The sequence below is a fragment of the Lepisosteus oculatus genome, chromosome 14, assembly GCF_040954835.1.
Source record: "Lepisosteus oculatus isolate fLepOcu1 chromosome 14, fLepOcu1.hap2, whole genome shotgun sequence".
Classification (NCBI taxonomy): Eukaryota; Metazoa; Chordata; class Actinopteri; order Semionotiformes; family Lepisosteidae; genus Lepisosteus; species Lepisosteus oculatus.
This window is the reverse complement of record NC_090709.1, coordinates 20,170,747-20,188,949: the sequence shown is the minus strand read 5'-3', so window position 1 is coordinate 20,188,949 and position 18,203 is coordinate 20,170,747. Positions and strand designations below refer to the sequence as shown.

Genomic DNA, 18,203 nt, shown 5'->3' with positions numbered 1-18,203 from the left:
AATACAATTCTGAAAAACGCGACTCTCCGAACGCCAACCGAACAAGTCTCCACAGCCGAAGCGCTGTGTCTCTTTTCAGCTGGCGATAAACCTTTCCTCGATCCTTTGCGGACTTGTTAAACTGTTCCTGATCAGAATAAAAAACGCTCACGCTAATACACAAGCACCCGTGTCTCGCCAAAGCTGACAAATAAACAGACGGACAAGCCGCACTGCACGTGTGAACAGGGGAATGAGCGAGCGAGCAGGGATAGGGCGCCTCCTGCGCTTAAAAGCTTACAGCACCTGGTATTCCCAGGCGGTCTCCCATCCAAGTACTAACCAAGCCCATCCCTGTTTAGCTTCCGAGATCAGACGAGTTCAGGCGTGCTCAAGGGAGTGTGGCCATAAGCGAGAGCAAGGCTCGCTGGCACCCTTCTTATTGAGAGGACAGCTCCGTCACCTCTTTTACGACGCTGCTTTTTTTCCCTTGCGTTTTTCTCTTCTTCCCACGTTCTCTCTCTTCACTGCCTTCGTCCCCGCTCTATTTCACTTCAGCCTTTCACTCTTGCTTCCTTCCAATGAGGACGGAGCTGCGGGAGAAAGGGCGCTATAGAGGATCGCTGTGGAGAGCTGCTGCTGTGCTTTGACATCTGAGCTCTGTGGAAAACGATCTCAATACAATTCTGAAAAACGCGACTCTCCGAACGCCAGCCGAACAAGTCTCCACAGCCGAAGCGTTGTGTCTCTTTTCAGCTGGCGATAAACCTTTCCTCGATCCTTTGCGGACTTGTTAAACTGTTCCTGATCAGAATAAAAAACGCTCACGCTAATACACAAGCACCCGTGTCTCGCCAAAGCTGACAAATTAACAGACGGACAAGCCGCACTGCACGTGTGAACAGGGGAATGAGCGAGCGAGCGGGGATAGGGCGCCTCCTGCGCTTAAAAGCTTACAGCACCTGGTATTCCCAGGCGGTCTCCCATCCAAGTACTAACCAGGCCCATCCCTGTTTAGCTTCCGGGATCAGACGAGACCAGGCGTGCTCAAGGGGGTGTGGCCGTAAGCGAGAGCAAGGCTCGCTGGCACCCTTCTTATTGAGAGGACAGCTCCGTCACCTCTTTTACGACGCTGCTTTTTTTCCCTTGCGTTTTTCTCTTCTTCCCACGTTCTCTCTCTTCACTGCCTTCGTCCCCGCTCTATTTCACTTCAGCCTTTCACTCTTGCTTCCTTCCAATGAGGACGGAGCTGCGGGAGAAAGGGCGCTATAGAGGATCGCTGTGGAGAGCTGCTGCTGTGCTTTGACATCTGAGCTCTGTGGAAAACGATCTCAATACAATTCTGAAAAACGCGACTCTCCGAACGCCAGCCGAACAAGTCTCCACAGCCGAAGCGCTGTGTCTCTTTTCAGCTGGCGATAAACCTTTCCTCGATCCTTTGCGGACTTGTAAAACTGTTCCTGATCAGAATTAAAAACGCTCACGCTAATACACAAGCACCCGTGTCTCGCCAAAGCTGACAAATAAACAGACGGACAAGCCGCACTGCACGTGTGAACAGGGGAATGAGCGAGCGAGCGGGGATAGGGCGCCTCCTGCGCTTAAAAGCTTACAGCACCTGGTATTCCCAGGCGGTCTCCCATCCAAGTACTAACCAGGCCAGTAGTATAAAGCGACACCTTTCGTCAAACTTTTGACAGGTACCACGCCCCCTTTTCCATCCAATGGTCGTCCGCGGTGTTTGGTTGTCCCGCCCCCCAGCCATCCAATGGCGTGTTGTTATTTGTGCATGTCCCGCCCCCTCAGGAGCCAATGGTGTGGGTCGGAACCCCCTACCGGCCGGTCGCCCCGACGCCTCGGGGTCCCAAAGCCCCCAGCCGGCGCATCCCTGGTTGTGTGCGAGTGTGTATTGGTTTGGAAGTGGGAGCATGTCTGCCGCGGGGTTGAGTGCGCTCTATTATAACCCTAGGAAATCGGGCAGTTACGGCGGCGCAGGGGGTCTGTTGCGGGCCGCGAGATCCCGGGGTGTGCGCGGCGCCAGCCGCGGGCGGGTGGTCGAGTGGCTGTCTGGCCAGGCTGCTTATACGCTGCACAAGTCGGCGCGCGTGCGTTTTAAGAGAAACAGGACGCTGGTGTCCGAAATGGACTGGCAGTGGCAGGCCGACTTGGTGGACATGAGAGAACACCAAGCGTTCAACGACGGTTTCTGTTACATCTTAATGTGTATAGACATGCTGTCTAAATACGCTTGGGCCGTGGTTGCTTATATGCTGCAGAAGCCGTGTCTCCAAAACAGCCGGGGTGCAAGCACACACACACACACACTGACTGCGTAAAGTCTCACGGAAAGAAATCGCCGGGCAAACACCAGGTGAAATGTGAACCGCTTTATTTCAACAGTGGGTTTTCAAACACCGAAACAGCGCAGCAGCACTTTTTACACATGTTACAGACTCCAGTTTGCAAGTATGTGAAATGTGAACCGCTTTATTTCAACAGGGGTTTTCAAACACCGAAACAGCGCAGCAGCACTTTTTACACAAGTTACAGACTCCAGTTTGCAAGTATGTGAAATGTGAACCGCTTTATTTCAACAGGGGTTTTCAAACAGTGAAACAACGCAGCACACATGCTTTACCGGCTCCTGTTTGCATTCAATAATTAAATGTTGGTGCGGAAAATTAGTTCGGTACACGTAACCACCACCCCTACGCTGCTGAGAAACTTTGCGGCATCTGAAAAAGCATTCATAACCCCCTTCCGCTCACCGTGTCTAAAGCCGTGCGAACCACACTGGGCGATCCGATCGAGCAGGGCAAAAAAATTTGCCTGCGTAACCAGCGGGATGGTGTTACCACAGGTTCTGTGCAAAACACGCTGTATTTTGGAATACACACTGTAGAACCCCCCAGGCTTCCTTTTCTGATCTGAAAACATCAGATCTGTAATAATTTCACTCAAGTTCTCGACATACGCATCTATCTCTTTAACAAATTTAAGGACATTAGCATTCGACTCTTTGTTTTGCATATCAAGCTTTGTAGAGAGAAGTGTGTAAAGCACTCTTAGTAAGAATTCAGACGTATACATTCGAAATTCTTCATTCTTCGGTCGATGGCACACCCGGGTCTGTAAAACAGAGTGAAATCTGTATTCACATTTTACATAGATCTTTTTTTTTGCGTCTGTAAAAATAAGAATAGTGTTTCTTTTGCAACACATCAAAAGTCACGTCTACTAATTTTTCATCCAGCTGTTCAAGGGTGGCGTGTACATGCTCGTATGGGGAGTGGTCCTCAATTATATTTTTTAGCAACTGTTTTATGCCCCGCTCAGTGTCATTTGTAATGGTGTACGAACCCAGACACCGGGCGGTGTACAGAACAACCGATAAAATTCAGGCTAAACTGAGAGACTTATAAATTTCTAAAGCGGCAAACGTCACATCTTCAAACCCATCTGTGTAGCCGACAGACAGACATGTGTGACCCCGCTGCCCAGGATGGTCAATCAAACAGGCCGGGCAGTCATCAACCAGGACCCCCTTTAAACAGTGCTTGAAGATGCAATAAACTACTGCTTTCACAATCTGGGGCATAACATCGGGCTCATTAGGGTCTGGGGCATCATCTTTATTAACATTTGGGCGAACACCCAAGCATAGACACGAGACATTCACATGTGTCGGCAGGCTGAAGATTGACCCGTCCACATCCTCTTTATTCTATTAAAGGAAAAAGAAAAGGAAGGCTTAACAAAATAGACATGCATTGCACCTAAAATACCGAGCATTTACACTTTTGAGCTAAGGTTTTTCGTTAATATTTACCATTTGTAGCGTGGTATCATCGCTAGCACCCGGCTGTTCTTCAGCATCTGGTACCCCAGCTGAACTCACACCCCCACCGCTGTCACCGGGTTCAGAGGGTGGGTTAGGGTTTTGCTAAAAAGAAGACCAAGTATTAAAATGACATACGCTAAGCACCGATACAACAATTCCACGAGTCGAAAAAATATTTTAGCCGCCTACCTCATCGCTTTGTAGAGTAGCGGACCCCGTTGTTTCTCCACACAAAGAAGCCATCTCAGCAGCTCTGTGGTGTCTGACAGCGCCAAGCACGCACTGCGGCCCTGTCAGGTCGGAGCGTTTAAGAATATGCGCCAATGGTGTAACACGCCTACATAACACAAGACATTTTACAATTGGTTGTGATGACCCCCCACCCCCCACCCCCGATTTATCGAGAGCGAGAAGTATTCGCATATCAGTTTATAAGTTTTAAAGTATAAGCACACAACGCAAACACAAATGATGTGTTTCACCCGAAAAGAAATTTTAAACACGCGGGGTTGGTCTTAAAGTTTTTAAAATAACGTAATAAGACACAGTTTATTTTTAATAACACATTCGCGACAGCTTTTTCGAAAGTTTGGGGTAAATTTCCACAGCATAAAAGCGCCAGCATAAAAGTCTTTAAGGTGTTAACAGACAACAAATGGTGGGGTGTTGTTCTACAGACTGTAACGGATTGTTCTTAAAGTTTTAAAATTGTTTCCCGGTAGAGATGATTTGTGATGATATTGGAGACGGGTGTGGGGAGGGGTTAGCTACAGGCTCTGGAATGCCGAGTGGGGGTTACAGGCTCCGGAATGCCGAGGGGGGTGCTAAAATTGACACCAGTGAAAGTTTACAAACATTTTAAACTCATGTAAAGTTTTCTAATTTACAAACACCACATGTATTTCACGCAAAAATGTTCTTAACAGCGCAGCGCTGAAAAATAAAACCTCAAAACGTCAAGCTTGGTTTGTGAACACGGCCCTATAAAGAACAGATACATAATAAAAACATTTTGCTTGATAATATTCTCAGCGGTCTGCTGGTGAATCAAACAAAGACAACGCGGCACGTTTTCGCCACGTTTTAACAGCTAAGAAATGTAGACACCGTTGTATGTCTTAAAATAATATAGATTTTAACATTATAACGCGCTATATTCGCTTATCAGTTTATAAGTTTTAAACTTTAAAAGTATTAACACACAACGCAAACACAAATGATGTGTTTCACCCGACAAGAAATTTTAAACGCGTGGTTGGCCTTAAAGTTTTTAAAATAACGTAATAAGACACAGTTTATTTTTAATAACACATTCGCGACAGCTTTTTTCGAAAGTTTGGGATAAATTTCCACACAGCGCCAGCATAAAAGGCTTTAAGGTGTTAACAGACAACAAATGGTGGGGTGTTGTTCTACAGACTGTAACGGATTGTTCTTAAAGTTTTAAAATTGTTTCCCGGTAGAGATGCATTGTGATGATGTTGGAGACGGGGGGTTGGGGAGGGGTTAGCTACAGGCTCTGGAATGCAGGGGGGGCTAAAATTGACACCAGTGAAAGTTTACAAACATTTTAAATTCATGTAAAGTTTTCTAATTTACAAACACCACGTGTATTTCACGCAAAAATGTTCTTAACAGCGCAGCGCTGAAAAATAAAACCTCAAAACGTCAAGCTTGGTTTGTGAACACGGCCCTATAAAGAACAGATACATAATAAAAAACATTTTGCTTGATAATATTCTTAGCGGTCTGTTGGTGAATCAAACAAAGACAACGCGGTACATTTTCGCCACGTTTTAACAGCTATGAAATTTTAGACACCGTTGTATGTCTTAAAATAATATAGATTTTAACATTATAACGGTCTAAAACGTTTTCTAAAATGTTTCTTAAAATAATTTCTACAGACCAGTACGTGCACCCCCCAACGATAGCTAAGATTAATGGTTTTATGGGGGGACCATGTGTGTTTCTTAGAAGAGAATGTTTAGCGGCTTGTGTATAAGTACCAGCGGTTTAACAGACGAAGTTTTAGCTGCATTCCAATTCCTACAGTCTCACGTTATCGCCTAACTCGTCAGAATGGACCACGCCGATCAATTGCAACAGTCTGAAGATAGTCTGTTTACAGAAATAGAACTGTTCGACTTGATAGACGAAGCCGTGGATTCAGCGAATTTCAGCGGTATGTATATCTGGCTTATTGTGAGACAATTACAACGTCGCGGTGCATGTCTCGTGTTAGCTATAGTTACAAAACGTTGTATAATATTTGTATACTAGGCAATATTGAATGAATATAATGGAATTACCCGCGATTGGTGCCGTAATGTGGTCGTGACTGTATGTATCCATTCATTTCCAATAGCACCGAAAACCACGGGTGTAAAAAGACCAGTTACGATGCAGCACAACACCGGTGAGTAATTACGACAATGTTTTGAATAACGCTTTACGACCATGTGAGTCTTAAAGACACATGGGGTATATACGCCGCACCAAAACGCGCATGTGTCTATTCCACAGATGCGGGCGAAGGGACAAGTCGCCACACATTTAAAAAACCCCGTTTGGGGTTTGCATTACCAACCCAAAACCTTGTGGTGACACAGGCCGATGTTCACATCATACCAGACGGTGCGGGGGATATTATCAGAGCGCCTGAGAGAAGAGGTTGGTATTATATAAAACATTCTTATAGCCTGGTCATTTAAACGTGTCTATAATAAAAATACATACCGTTTTTCTATATTTTTCACTAATGGTATTTTCCCACGCCGTGCAGACCCCGGACCTTCAAAAAATAAACTGCGGCGCGCCAACAAGTTAACTGGGGCATCGAGCTCAAAACGACTGAAACCAACCGGCAAAGGTTAATATAATTAAGCGTGGTCAAGATGTGTTATGATCCACTTACGGTAAACGTTACTTCTTTTGTTAGGCTGTTAATTCGCTGAAAGATCCTACTTCGCGGAGTTTTCTGTTTGGGGGTGTTAAAAAACCTTATTTTAAAACTGCCTAGCTTTTAAAGTTAAAAGCAACTGGTGTGTGCGTGGGTCTACATGCCGTTAGCACGCCGCTTGACCCAGTAGCGCCACCACCGACGTCAAGGAAACCGGTGTAACAACATGGCCGGGTAACTTGCTCCATTCACCCACAGCCCTTTGTGTAAGGGGGGGGGCAGCATATGCGTGGCGTTTTTATCATAGGTATCGTAGTTTTCTGACTTTGACAGTTTAGATTTCATTGATTGTTGTGTTGAAAAGTCTTTTATTTTTATCACAGTGTTGTTTCAGATTTTGAGATGTGGAGCATTGGCGTGGTAATAAAAAGTCTTATTTTTTCACACAGCATCTGTATCGACGCGCGGTGAAACAAATGCGGTGGAAACGTCGGAACCCAAGGTGGTGACTGCATCCGAGACGACTGTTAAGACGTCGACCAAAGCCAGACGTGTCAAGCCTGCGGAGCGAAATAATAACGCGCCTAAAGACTTGGTGTTGGGTGATGTGCTAGACTCCGTGCGCGGTATTACACAGATACTAACAACGGTGCGCAGTAGTGAGGTGACCAAAAAACGAGTTTTAGAGCGTCTAAGAGCGGTTTTACCCGGTGTACAGACCTTGTTTCCAAAACCGATCCAGGTTTTCAGCGCTAACATCTTAGATATAATTTCTAAAGAGGATGCCGATCTAACCTCTGGATTTCAGAACCTGTTGATGCTATTTCATGCTTCATCGGTGGAAATCCCCGGTGATAAATGACTAAACATGCGGTCTAAAAAGTGCTTAAAAGACCAACCGCTTGCCAACCGCAAGCTTTTGTACATAAATAAAAGAATTAAACTGGCAAAAGCATGTTTGTTGCGTCGTCAAAGATTCAGAGCGAGGCATCAGATTTCCCAAGGGTCGCCCGAGCCACGCAATGAAAATGCCGTGGTAGAAAATAACTTAAGGCCCGAGGTTGTTGTGGCTGAACAGGATGGTGGTAACCCAGAACCGGTTGTACTGAACGATCTGAATCAGGTTGGTGGCGGTGCCGGGGTGAATAGAGACCCCATGGTTTTCCTGGAGTGTATACGCCGTTATAACAGGGCTTATAATAATTTTAGAGCAACAGAGCACCATGAAGAATTTCGTTTTGTTAATCTCGACAGAATAACCTCGTATGTACAGGCTATAGACGCTGTGCATGGTGCAGTCCAGAGAATATTGGACGAACTTTCTCCAAACATCGGGGCGAATGATTTTGTACAGCTGCGTTTGACAGCGGGTGGTTTTAACAAACCCTTGTTCTCACGCAGGAGACACCCCGGAGAATTAAATGCGGCCGATTTTTTAAACCACATCTCGGACCTCTTACAGAGCCACACAGAGGTTCTCACCGATGACACCCTCCGCTTAGTGGTGACGATAGGAATATGCAGGGGGGTGCCCGCCGAAGATTTAAATCCGTTCTGTACAGCCGGGTAATTGTGCAGAAAAAAGCACACCTTATCGACTTACATTACACGGGCGGTAATCTGTGTTTCGCCGGGAGTGTGTACGGTTTGTTGAATGAGGGTTGTACCGATGGGGAAATGTTACAGGGTGCTAAACGAATGCACAAAGAGTTGGGTTTTCCAGAGAATCGGAAAATTAGTTTGTCAGACATTACCGCTTTTGAAAAACATTTAAAGGTGGTTATTAAAATTTTGTACCACGACCAGGGTGATTGGAAATATTTTACAACGGGACCCACACCACCAAATTCTAAAATACTTTTTGTTCTACTGCATGAAGAGCATTTTTATGGGGTTTTAAATATTAAAGCTTTTGTGGGGGCGGCGTATTTTTGCACTAACTGCCACGCCGCGTATAGCCACAAGAACGCACACGCCTGTGTTAAAGCTTGTAAAACCTGTTTAGATCACCAGTGTTGCGAAATTGATGCTGAAATTCAGAATTGCCCGGCCTGTAAGGTCTTTTGTCGTAGCTCACAGTGTTTGGCGAGACACTTGCGGAATGCGGCGACGGGTGTGAGTAAGTGTGAGCGCAGGGTCTTTTGTGAGAAATGTGGGGTTTATAACCTCGCAAGTCACAAATGTAAAGAGAAACTGTGTTCGCGTTGTAACAACGTGATCGACACCCCGGACACACATTTGTGCTACATACCGCCTTTGGACAACCCCAAAATTTCAAACAAGTACATTTTTTTCGACTTTGAATGCATGCAGGAAACGGGGACCCACATACCAAATTACGTCCACGCCCTTCATATTGACAATAAACGCAGCTGGGAATTTTATGGTGAAACTTGTCTAAAGGATTTTGTGTGTAAATTTATCGATAGACGTTTCAAAAACCATACCTTCATATCGCACAATGGCAAGGGATATGACAATTACCTAGTGATCAGGCAGTTGTTAGCTGAAAAGATGGACGTTGAACTAATAAATCAGGGTGGTAAGATAATGTGTATGACCGTAAAAGCTCTGAACATCCGATTTATCGATTCTTTAAACTTTCTGCCTATGAAATTAAGCAAACTGCCGGCCGCCATGGGGTTCCCCGGGTGTAAGGGTCATTTTCCACACTTGATGAACACTGCAGAAAACCAAAATTATGTCGGACCGATGCCTCCGCCTGAACTTTACGGCGTTAACTACATGCTGCCGTGCGAGAAAGCCGAGTTTTTGGTTTGGTATGAAGAATGCCGGGGAAGTGTGTTTAACTTACAGAGAGAGTTGAAACGTTACTGCCAGTTGGATGTGGCAATTCTAAGAGAAGGCTGTGTCAGGTTTCGGGACGAGGTCATGAATATGACCAGACAGACACGCGTGACTGAGTCAGGGGCCGCCTGCGTTGTGTGCATCGACCCCTTTCAGTTTGTGACCATCGCTAGTGTCTGCATGGCCATGTTCAGACTTATGTTTTTACAGGAAGAGACGATTGCGTTGCTACCCCATGACAATTACCACCGCCAGCAAAAACGATTTTCTACACCCAGCATTCAATGGCTTATGTACATCGAACACACAGAGCGCGTTAAAATCCAACACGCGTTAACCACGGCCGGTGAGTTCAAGGTTGGCCCATATTTTCTGGATGGGTATGCTGTAATTGACGGCGTGCCGACAGCCTTTGAGTTCAACGGTTGCTTTTTTCACGGTTGTAGCGTTTGTTATTGTGAAAACGATTTTAATCAGCTGACAAACACTACTTTTGGTTGGTTGTACAGAAAGACGATGGTGAAAATTAATTTTCTCAAAATGAGAGGTTTTAACGTGCGTGTTTTGTGGGAGCACGAGTTCAGAGACATGCTTGTTGAAAATGGAGACTTGGGTAAATTTCTAACAGCCGCACAATTACCAGAGCCTCTGCAACCTCGCGAGTCGCTTTTTGGGGGGAGAACAAATGCGATTTGTTTGCATTACACAGCGCAGCCCGGTGAAAAAATTCATTACTATGATTTCACCAGTCTGTATCCGTTTGTGAACAAAACTAAAAAATACCCACTGGGCCACCCCCGAATAATATATAACAACTTTGGAGATTTAAAACTGTATTTCGGTTTAGCGAAGGTGAAAGTTTACCCACCCAGACGTTTGTACTTTCCAGTTCTACCAACCAAAATTGCCAAAAAACTGTTTTTCACGCTGTGTCGTACGTGTGCTGAAACAAAACAGACCACCCCCTGTGAGCACAGTGATGAAGATCGCGCCTTGACTGGTGTCTGGTGCACCCCCGAATTACAGAAGGCTGTAGACCTGGGGTATAGAGTGTGTAAAATTTACTAAATTTGGCATTTCGAAAAGGCCTCACACGATCTTTTTACCGACTACATCAAACTGCATCTGAAAGGGAAGCAGGAAGCTTCGGGGTTTCCAGAGTGGTGTACAGATGTCGCGAAACAACAAAGATATATCGGCGAATATTATGAAAAAGAGGGCGTCCGGCTGGACCCCGGCAACATTAAAAAGAATCCGGCCAAAAGACAGCTTTCAAAAATTGCCTTGAACAGTTTGTGGGGGAAGTATGGGCAAAGAGACAATTTACCACAGACCACCATTGTGAGAAACCCCGATGAATTGTTCCGGTACTTATTTACGCCATATCATGAGGTGTCCGCCTGCGAGTTTATCGATGAAAACACAGCCTGTGTTACGTGGAAACACACTAAACACCACTATACGGGCCATTCAAACACTAACATTTTCATCGCTAGCTTTACAACCGCCTATGCCCGCTTGGAGTTATACAATCTGCTAAATGCTTTGCAAGGCCGTTGTCTCTACCATGACACAGATTCCGTTATCTTTGTGAGCCGGGAGGGTGAGTGGAATCCGGAACTGGGCGACTACTTGGGTGAGTTGACCAGTGAAATCGATGCTGGTCAACACATCACCGAGTTTGTGTCAACAGGACCCAAGTCGTACGGGTACAAACTGTCTGGAGGGAAAGCCTGTTTAAAGGTAAAAGGCATTACGCTCAATGTGAACAATTGTGAAAAAGTTAACTTTGAGAGTCTGCGGGACTTGGTTTTTGACTATGGCGTTAACCCTTATGCAGAGTGCCGGGAATTTAAACACATTTCTATTCAACAGCCGATGATCGTGCGTGTTAAAAAGGATTGGCGCATTGAGACCCGGACCTTAAAGAAAACCCAGAAGGTGGTGTACGACAAGCGGGTGCTGCAAGAAAATTTGACATCGTTGCCCTACGGATATTAACACGATGGATGTCAGGTTAAAACACCCTTTTTCGTGCATTTTGTCCGGACCCTCGAATTGCGGTAAAAGTTATTTTATAAAACAGCTCTTGGAGAGCGGTGATACCGTTATGACTCGTAAACCCGAAAACATAGTCTGGTGTTACAGCTGCTGGCAACCTCTATACGACGAGTTGCTTGTGAAATTTCCATACATTCAGTTTATAGAAGGACTACCGACGTCGTTTTCCGACGACCAGCTACTGCCGCCGGGTAGAGTAAATTTGATTATAGTGGATGATTTGATGGAGTCTGCGTGTGAAAATAATGAGATAGAAAAAGCTTTTACCAAATACGTACACCACCGAAACCTCAGCATCATGTATATCGTCCAAAATGTGTTTTGTCAAGGTCGGAAAAGTAGAACCATCGCGTTAAATACAAAGTACATGGTGCTGTTTAAAAACCCTAGAGATAAACTACAGATTACAACCCTGTCCCGGCAGATGTACCCCGGTAAAGCCAAATTTTTTTTGGAAGCGTTCGATGACGCTACTAAAAAACCTTTCGGTTACTTGTTGGTGGATTTAAATGCCGACACCCCAGATGACTATCGCTTGCGAACAGGTCTTTTCCACCCAGATGTACCCACGGCTTATGTGTTTAAAAAATCTAAAAGTCGGTGATCTCACAACCACCGACTCAGTCGAAAAACACGTTCGGGGCGTCGTCATGTCTTCACGCGTTCGGAGAAACCTGATTCTCTTAAATTTTCTGGTAAAAGCCACCCCCAAACAGCGGAAAGCTATTCTCTGCGGGGCTACAAATGATCTTGTACAGGCCATAGCTGAAATCGCCTTGAATACCTTGAAAGGGAACATACCGTTATCTGCTAAGCAGTTTGGGACCCTGAAGAGAAAGCGTAAGCTTATAAAGACTTTGAGTCGAAAGGGTCTTTCTCTTAAAAGAAAGAGACTCTTGGTGAACCAGTCCGGTGGTTTTATCGGGGCCCTGTTGAGTATTGCCGTACCACTGATTACGGGACTTCTACAACGTCGATAATGGAGCACGCTGAAAAAATGTACCTGGTACCTCAGAAACAGCTCGAGCGACTCCGAGAGCGGTCTGGGGTCGAAAGCGATGTAAGAAAAATAACCGCCCGTCGACTGGATGATGAAATGCGTGACATTCTGCAGAACTCGCATCTGCCCGAATATGAAAAAGTGAAATTGTACAGCCAGGTGTTGCAACGGTATTTGGCATTAGTACGCCAGGAGACTTCCGAAAAGGGGACTTTAACCGTTGTACTACCGGAAAATGCACCCACCGAACTATCACGTACGTTCGCGCAACCGCCGTCATCGAGCGAGGCTGACTTTGGGTATATTTTGGACAGCGTGTCTCAGAGGTTCCGGAGAAATGCCGAGATATTGTTAAAGACCATGGCCCGCAATGAACCACTAATAGCCTGGAATGAAAAGGGGGAATTTGTGTACAAGGGGGCACCCGTTGAGGGCTCTCACATGATTGATCTTGTCCGGGCTCTCACGCAGCAGCAAGCAGTTGCTGGCGGTAAGAAGCCTAAAGGTTGGGATGTGTTCATGGAGGCTATGGCTGAAATCAACGTGCCGGGCACCTTGCTAGCCAACGCTGGTAACCGAGAGCTACTTGAAAAACTCAAGGCTGCCCCGCCGGGGTGTGCCGCGGCGGCCAAAACTTTAAAACAACCGGTAGAGATGTCGACGGTCGACCCGGTCTCTAAGATAACCGCTGAAAGGAGACGATCATTAATACCTAGACCCACATGGCTGTCTTTGTAACATTTTTTTCTCCGGGTCTGTGTGTTTGTGTTAAATGACTTGAAATGTATATTAAAAAGCGTGCGCAATATGTTTAAAAATGGTTTGTCTGTAACATGTATTAAAAAAAGCTTGAGCGCTGTAACAGCGAATGTATAATAAAAATATTGTGTTGATTTTCATCCATGTTTTGTGTTCTTTTTAAATAATAACCACACAGACGTCGAAATGGTTCGATTTCATTTTTATTTTAGACGACCGATTAACATTTATGACATGTTTTAAATTGTCGTAAACACCCGCATAATTGAACATTCGTATTTTCAAAGGGGTTGAAAGGGTACCGGGGTCTCCGTCTCACACGACGTCGGTTTTTCAGAAACATTTCCACCATGCGGTCATTCTGGATTGCATCCGTAGAATAAAGTTCTAAAATGTTTCTAAAAGATAAACCTTTACATCTATGGTATAGAAAAAAGACGCAGTGTAGACCGCAGGTCACTGCAAAAGAATCTTGCAATTGTCTGTTATTGTAAAATATGGAGTTAGCATTTCTGTTTAAGAAATCATTAATGTTCTTGGGAAAGAAAAAGGCTTCGGGTGAAAATCCGTAGGAGTCGAAAAATTCTGCGCCCTCGTCGTCGGGTAAGTAAATAGCCAGCCAGTGTTCACCGGGGCGGTCGTGTGGGTGAGTATTAACTATTAAACTCAGAGGGCGCCGCGCCAGTCTCTCGCTCGGTAGGGCATCACTGGGGAACACGCCTAGAAAACTGTCTCGGGTATAGCGGTCTCGGGTTAGAATGTCTTCCAGCTGTTTGGTGTTCATCTTTATGTGCAGGTTGTGTGGTCTCCCAGCGCTTTTTAGCTGAAGTCGTAAATGACTTGACGTCTCATATCCAGCTCTATCACGTTGTCGAACAGCGCGTACACAACCATGTTAACTGTTGTGGGTAGCGGGGTCGCGAAGCGTATTTCAGCTCTCAGATTACCCGATTTGATAAGTGAATAATGTCCTGTGCACTCGTCGTCGGGGCTGAGGTTGAAAGCGAACAATGTGTAACCGCGCGCGTACTCCTCGCGGTCCACCAGAACAGGTTTGTCTTTCAGACGCTTCCCGGCTGTTTCCACCAGATTAAAATATTCACGGACGCAATGTCCATTCTGGAAGTCTGGTTGAAGCGGTTTAGTGGGGATTTGTTCCCCGTCCGCGTAGAGAGCCAGAAAGTTAACGTTGTAGTGTTTAAAATTGAAGGGGTTTTGGGTAAAACTGCCGCTGAATGCCGCGTTGTCCACAAACCCCAAAATGACCACTTTGGGTAGCTGCCCGAGAAATAGGTTTTCTTGGTTACACACACGGCTCCCGGCAGGCAGGCTGAAGACTTTCATCTGTACGCGGTCTATGGGGTATTTAGCGTTGGCCGTCAGGAGTGCTTCGGCGTGTCCCAGTCTGACCCCGGGTGACACTCTGACTCTTTTCACAAACAAAGATGCAGAGAGTACGCTCAGTTTGTGTTCTCCGGCGTTGTTCATTAAGCAGAAAGCATCTCTGTTTCGCGTGAGTTTTATTTTCAGGTCTACGCCATTCAGTAGTAGTTTGTCCTGAAAAAACAGGTCGGCGTGAATGTGTCCCAGGAGCTCCAGTTTTCGGCTTTGCGTCGTGTATGATGCTCTTTTTCGGAACCCCTGATTGGGACCATCCAAAATTGTGGACTCGTGTTCACCGGCTGTGTCTTTGTAAAAGAGACCTGTTGAATACTGCGTCTTCAGCGTCTCTTCACTGTAGTTCAGGACCGACTCTATAAAGGCTCTGTAAGGATAGCAGTTGTTGCTCTGGCTGATCAATCGGTCTCCTACGGTGATGTCAACCTGGCTGAAGATGGCAGCGATGGGGTAGTTCACCAGGCTCACACGGGCTGCCGCATCAATGTCCCGACCGTCTGCTTCCGTTATTTTACAGGTCAGATAGAGCAGCGTGTTGTTTAAATCTAAATAATCTTCACCGTTGCCTGCGACGTAGAACTCCAGAGGTGCGTTTTCCGTGAGGGCCGTGAGGGGTGGAACTTCTATGTAAAAACTTTTCTCGACGCTTGTTTGGGTAGGCGCTAATTGAAATATGTCCAGCTCCGACTTGGCGCATTCTGCAGACCCGCCGTGAACAAATGCCATGTTTAAAATATGTCTCGTTTCGTGTCGCGTTGATTGCGGTGTGTCACGCTCTTCTTGGTCGACCTGAAGCTTCTATGAGTTGCCTGTCTGCGCTTAGCCGTTCTTTTATCAGGTTTCGGCGGCCCCCGACGGTGGGATGATGACGTCTGTCTTTTTCTACCGACACCCCTGCGGATGTATGCTAGACCCGAACCTTCCTGCTGATGTGCACCCACCTTAGACATGACCGCGCTTGTAACGTTGCCGACCACGTCTTTGGCGATGTTTTTAGCAGCCGATGCCATGTGCGGCTTAGCTATTTCAAACCCGCGTTTCAGAAAAGGCACGGCTTTTCTAAATACCGCTCTGAAAATACCACCGATACCAGCGCCGTACTGAACCGGTAGCCCTGAAAATCCTGGTAATCCATAACCAGCCTGTTGTTTGTAGTAGTGGGTATACAGAGAAGGATCCCCGTAGCTCTTGATGACCGTCATCCTTTTAGATGTTTGACGCTTTCACAGGTCTGAAATGCAGCTTGACGATGACCTTTCCAAATGCAAATGACACGTGTTCGTTTTGATCCGTCTTTATTTCAATAGTGATGTTGTTAAAATGGTCGATGCTCACCGGCACGTAATGGGGTTTGTCGTACAATACTGTGACGAATTCACCATCCACGCCTCTGAAGGGCACACAACGCAAAAGCGGTGCGTAGACGTCGCCTACTAACTGGTGTTCTATGATATCGGTGTATATATACATGGTGTTAAATCCGCCAGTCATATCGACGGGGTGCGGTGATTTTACACCCGCGACACCCGAATTGAAACCCAACATCCGCGCTAGGCGATTACGCAGCTGCATAACAAACCGTTTATCACTAACAATTCTTACCGAACGGCTAATGGGGTTGTATTTAAGACTTACAGCCGTTAACTTGGATTTTTCAGCAGCCCGTTTCATTTCATGCAAGAGCTGTTCGATGTTGCCGTAGTACCCTCTCGGTAAGGTACAGGTCCAGATAGTCTTGAGCTCCTCGCTGATGAACAGAAAAACTTCGTCTTCATCAAAAGTGTTTAGTGTATTCGGATAGTGTAGCTCGACCAGGCCCACTTCCCAGCCCCCGTCCAGGTCAATCGCCTTTGCCAGATGCTCTGTGAAGCAGGCGTTAGTGTTCTTTGGAAACATCTTTGAGGATGAATTACTGGCCAGCGTCACATAGAAACCATTGGGGTTCATTTTTCACCACCTCTATATGTCTCGGACCTCAGAAGCCTTCACCCAACTATTGAATTTATCGCTCCAGCCACGCCACTTTACCAAAAGCTGTTTGTTTTTGCCACGACCCCTGGTTGCTAAAATCGTTTGGATGCGGTAGACGTTCTCAACATCCGGGTTTATCTTCTGTAGCTCTTCGGCATAGAAGGAACCCTTAATATCATCGCCTGCGTAGTCCTGCAGTTTGTAATAGGGTCTCAGAGCCGCGGACCGCTCTTTGACAATGAAAATTTCATCTGTGAAGGTCTGTTCATATCCCTTCTCAAACACTCCCTTTATTTTGGACACCCGCACGCGATCACCCACATTAAATGAAAACTTTGACGGTTTTCTCTTAAAGTGAGCGTCATAGACCGTTCTCCACACCTCAAGGGAGTTGTCGGGCGTAACAGAAGCCGGGGTTCGTTTAATAGTCGTGTGGTAACTATGGTTATAAGCGTAAATAAGATCTGAAAGGACGTCGATATATCGAAAGGTGTTTTTGTGTGTCAGGTACCTCCACATTTTTGTTTTAATAGTTCTGTTAAACCTTTCGACCACACTAGCCTTCACATCGCTGGCCGTAACGAAATGTTTAATATTCTCACGTTTGAGAAAATTTTGGAAGGTCCTGTTAAGAAATTCTTTACCCTCGTCCGTTTGTAGCTTTTTAGGAGTCCGCCCCTCTTGCAGCATATTTCGGAAAGCGCCTGTCACGGCCCCACCAGTCTTGGTTTTCAGCGGCACGGCCCAAGCGTATTTAGACAGCATGTCTATACACATTAAGATGTAACAGAAACCGTCGTTGAACGCTTGGTGTTCTCTCATGTCCACCAAGTCGGCCTGCCACTGCCAGTCCATTTCGGACACCAGCGTCCTGTTTCTCTTAAAACGTACGCGCGCCGGCTTGTGCAGCGTATAAGCAGCCTGGCCGGACAGCCACTCGACCACCCGCCCGCGGCTGGCGCCGCGCACACCCCGGGATCTCGCGGCCCGCAACAGACCCCCTGCGCCGCCGTAACTGCCCGATTTCCTAGGGTTATAATAGAGCGCACTCAACCCCGCGGCAGACATGCTCCCACTTCCAAACCAATACACACTCGCACACAACCAGGGATGCGCCGGCTGGGGGCTTTGGGACCCCGAGGCGTCGGGGCGACCGGCCGGTAGGGGGTTCCGACCCACACCATTGGCTCCTGAGGGGGCGGGACATGCACAAATAACAACACGCCATTGGATGGCTGGGGGGCGGGACAACCAAACACCGCGGACGACCATTGGATGGAAAAGGGGGCGTGGTACCTGTCAAAAGTTTGACGAAAGGTGTCGCTTTATACTACTCAGGCCCATCCCTGTTTAGCTTCCGAGATCAGGTGTGCTCAAGGGGGTGTGGCCGTAAGCGAGAGCAAGGCTCGCTGGCACCCTTCTTATTGAGAGGACAGCTCCGTCACCTCTTTTACGACGCTGCTTTTTTTCCCTTGCGTTTTTCT

General features: G+C 46.5%; 2 long non-coding RNA genes, 1 other non-coding gene and 2 pseudogenes across 6 annotated transcripts in view; 1 reads left to right on the top strand and 4 right to left on the bottom strand.

Moving 5' to 3' along the window:
• The window catches only part of LOC138242516 (zinc finger protein 271-like), a 681,240-nt pseudogene that overhangs the window by 136,690 nt on the left and 526,347 nt on the right, over positions 1-18,203 (bottom strand).
• Positions 274-392, bottom strand: LOC138218307 (5S ribosomal RNA; annotated as a pseudogene).
• Positions 930-1,048, bottom strand: LOC138244834 (5S ribosomal RNA). Its single transcript, XR_011193449.1, has one exon. It is a non-coding gene; the product is annotated as a 5S ribosomal RNA (ribosomal RNA).
• LOC138242858 (uncharacterized) overlaps positions 2,352-18,203 on the bottom strand; it is a 96,380-nt gene continuing 80,528 nt past the window's right edge. The window contains exons 1-4 of one of the 4 annotated variants that reach the window (XR_011191715.1): positions 6,738-6,753; positions 4,010-4,157; positions 3,809-3,922; positions 2,352-3,108 (exon numbers count right to left, since the gene is read on the bottom strand). This is a non-coding gene — a long non-coding RNA (uncharacterized lncRNA). Of the gene's footprint in view, positions 3,109-3,808; positions 3,923-4,009; positions 4,158-6,132; positions 6,197-6,737; positions 6,754-18,203 lie in introns of those variants that run through there. The other 3 variants (XR_011191713.1, XR_011191714.1, XR_011191716.1) reach the window with 3 other exon arrangements.
• On the top strand, positions 6,352-7,458 carry LOC138242875 (uncharacterized). Its single transcript, XR_011191743.1, has 3 exons — positions 6,352-6,493; positions 6,606-6,692; positions 7,172-7,458. It is a non-coding gene; the product is annotated as an uncharacterized lncRNA (long non-coding RNA).